This window comes from Tubulanus polymorphus, chromosome 1 (genome assembly GCF_964204645.1).
Source record: "Tubulanus polymorphus chromosome 1, tnTubPoly1.2, whole genome shotgun sequence".
Taxonomy (NCBI): domain Eukaryota; kingdom Metazoa; phylum Nemertea; class Palaeonemertea; order Tubulaniformes; family Tubulanidae; genus Tubulanus; species Tubulanus polymorphus.
The window spans coordinates 19,970,563-19,974,549 of NC_134025.1; the positions used below are offsets into that span (position 1 = coordinate 19,970,563).

The 3,987-nt window shown below is 35.6% G+C and overlaps 1 pseudogene; it reads right to left on the bottom strand.

The window, feature by feature from the left end:
* Positions 1–956: 956 nt before the first annotated feature.
* On the bottom strand, positions 957–3,760 carry LOC141909547 (sodium- and chloride-dependent glycine transporter 2-like; annotated as a pseudogene).
* Positions 3,761–3,987: the final 227 nt, after the last annotated feature.

Sequence of the window (3,987 nt, forward strand, 5' to 3'; positions counted from 1 at the left end):
TGTACGGCGATAATAGCGATCGTGTCGGCGGTAATATATATACCTCGTTATTTCGGCGGTCGCGTTGTCCCGTTTAAGTGTCTGGGATCTTCAATGTCGAGTCCAACTTATCCAAAATTTGTGAAAGGAAAAGCAATGGATTTGAGCTCAACATGGATTTATTTGATAGTAACAGTAAATGCACCTATGATTATTCTTATGCTCGCAAACACGATTTTGCTGTGGTCCGTCAGTCGTTCGGTGAAAAATAGGAAATCGATGACGTCATCTAATACCGAAATAAATGTTAACACAAGAGCCACTCAACTTGTGATCATAGCTACTCTTATATATATAGTTTGCGAGTCACCAACAATCATTTCAAGAATATTTAATTATTTCATTAAATACGAATCCACAATTACGATGAGGAAAATGTTTGTCCTCTTAGACAACCTGACTCCGATCGACTCAGCTATCAATTTTGTTATCTATATTATTGCCAGTAAAATATTCAGAAAAACCGCGTATAAAATACTGTTTGCCAAATAACAAATACATTCTTTTATTTGCAAATACTGTTTCATTCGACCGCCGATCACATAACTATACTTCGATTTCCGATTTAAAAATCAGGTGGTTCAAAATCCGGCAGGTGTGATGGGTCTGTAAAGGGCTCGAAATCAAAACAAGTCTTATCTATTCTACGAAATGACTAAATGAGAGGGACAATCCCACAGATGTAAAAACGCCACCAGCCACAACGAATTATTATATTGAACATAACGATATTATACTTTTTGGTTATGACGCAATGACCGAGAAATTATCCATAAAACTAAATCAAAGGATAATTATGTTGCCGTGTAGTTTTTTCTTCTTTATCATGTTTTGGTCCCCAACTGGGATGCGGTTTACAAGTGCTTCGAAGTCTCTACAAAATATGAAATTGAAATACTTTGGTTGATAGAATACTATTATGACGGAATACTACTTAGTCGTTTCATAATTCCTATGTAACCTTTTAAGTTTGATGCTCGTTTTAACAGGAAATGTCGGTGTATCAATACGCCGATCATTATTCCTATGAAACAACAGTTTGAAGCATCTGATTTTCCGTAAAGCATGTGGACAGTAACATGCAGTTTCACAAATATCTTTACAGCGCTGGTTAACAATATTTTCTAAATGAAACAGGCGCTATACCAATTCACAGATTATTATTGTATTATCTTTATTAATCTATTCAAGGCTTCTGGCAAATTTTTGAAATTACCTTTACAAAATTGCCTTTACTGACTACGAGATAACCAAAGAAATTACACAGACTAGGAAGGCAAGACACGACTGTAAACGACCATCCAAATCCTATTGCCCATGCTGGATATGTATAGTATCCATACGTTGGCGTTAGTGCTGTTGCGTAGCCGTAAAATAAAAACATCTAAAGAAAATATATATCAAGAGATAAAAGACTTGCTTTCTTTTCAAGTGACTGTTGTTCAATCGAAGAAAAAAACCAAAAACTGTTCCCGTTTCGAAAATGGCTCGAATAGCATTTAATCGAAACGTAAAAATCCTGAATTATAGGTTTTGATTTGAGCGAAATTGATGGCTTTCGACTGCAAATGAATCATTTTGTTGTTCGGCGCACATTGAGATGAATCAGTCAAGGGAAATCTTCATGAGACGTTATGGGTGAATCATTCGGTTGAAATTTTGCTAGCGTATATGGTGTGTGCGTATATATGGCTATGGATAGAATACATGGATTCTCTTACCAGTAAAAGAGTAGGTATCGCAAAGCACCAACATATTTTCCATAAAATATTGGGCTTCTTTCCTAACATCATTTCAATATCCCTAGAAAATCTGTTCACGCCTTCGAAATGTAGAAGAATACGTATTATTTATCAATTGAAGTCGATTTGATATGCATAAATGAACATACAGATGTAATGAACATCATGATCGTATCGTTCGAAATGTAGAAGAATACGTATTATTTATCAATTGAAGTCGATTTGATATGCATAAATGAACATACAGATGTAATGAACATCATGATCGTATCGTCTGTAGTTTTCTCATGATAGCGTAAATAAATCAAATGATGCACTGAAGCATCGCTATCACGAGGACAGTATACGCGCAGCCGTACCAATCGACGATCTGGAACCAATATATACCAGCCTAAAAGAAAAAGAACCATACCTCTGATGCAATAGACCAAAATTGAAAAAGAAATTGTAAATTCTAGTGAAACATATAGGGAAACTCGTTGAATTGTAGTTTGTAAATCCATTCAATTGATGAATTGAATTAAAAAAGAATGTGGTGTCGTACCCTCGAAACAAATATCAGTCCCGTTATACAGCATATTATAACGGTAACTATCAGAACAATTAACCTTCTACTTCTGAGAGTCTCCGGGAACTTGTCAACAATCCCGCTAACAACTGTTTCAACGCAGATAAACTGGGAAAAGAAGAACTTTTTACTAATATCGATACTTTGAATCGTCAAAAGCATTTTAAAGCATTATCAATGGCAACATGTCAATATTTCCTTACTTGAGAGTCGAGACCAACTGTTAACAACATGATGAAGAATAGCACAGACCATATCGCAGCTCCTGGAATCTTTGATAGAGCTTCCGGGTAGGCCACGAATGCAAGTCCAGGCCCTTGATTTGTGAATCATTGAAATGAAATAATGAAATGATATCAATGAAATAATATTTATGGATGCATTTAAAATGAAATGAAATAGGGTTTTTTGTTTTGTATCTATTATTATATATGTAACGGCAGTAAACGCTTCATCATACCTGAAGTTACAGCTTCGCTCACCGGTACATTTCCTTCATGAGCGATTTGACCAATGATAGAAAAGATAAATCCGGCAAAAAAGCTAGAACAGCAGCAGACAACGGGATAAACAATGGCGTCCCTGGGAAAACGTCACAAAGAAATTATCTACCATCAATTAGAGAATTAAATGGATTTTGGTCTAAATCAAAATGAAAGTTTTAGTGTATTGTATAGAATTTACTTCATATGACCCGCATACCTGTACAAATTGTGAGGAAAACTTGTTGTAACTCGCCATGGTTATCAATCCTCCCCAACCTGGACCTAAAGGATAGAAAATCTGGAAACAGGCTTCACACCATATCAAAAAAAGAATGGCGTATGTTAGGATTGGAACATACTAATCGTTTATGGTATGGGCAAGAGTAATCGCTTTTTTTGAAATGCGTCCTACAGGCCTCATTTACCATATTATTTCATTATTTACCTTAAAAGACAATAGTTTCTGCCAGTCTGGCGAAATGTAAAACAGAATGCCGTCCCGTGCACCGGGCAGAGTCAATCCTCTAATGAGAATTACTACTAAGAATACGTACGGAACAGTAGCAGTCACATACACAATCTGAAATAATTTTTAGGATGCAGTTTTTCAGATAAAACATAAATCATGATGCCTGATCCCCTATGCCAAAATGAAACTAATATATACCTTTCCAGAAGATTTAAACCCTTTAATGACACAAAGGAAGATAATCGTCCAAGCTGCCAAAAGGCAAAGCACCAGTTGCCATCGCAATCCTCCTATATCACTGATGCCAGTAGTCATATTTAAAACGTGAAACCTGAAAATAGTTGTTTGGGCTCCTATAACGCCTCTTTTATTATAAGTTGAATTACGGATTTGATGGACTTGAACTAATTGGGGAGATGGAAAAACTGAAGAAAAAAAGTTCTAACATTAAATTCATAACTAATTAAATGATCGTAAAGGGGAATTTTCCAAGAAAATAGATACGAAATTCCTTTATTTAGGGGGTCGTTTGGATAATGATACCCGAATATTGTCTATTTATTGCATACACACATAACTAACGCCGCAATTTTTGCAGATCACGCTATTGAACGAACCCAACAAATATATCTTTTAGAACACCATTGTCCACTACGATTTTTTGGGTGTGTCATGTCAAGATGA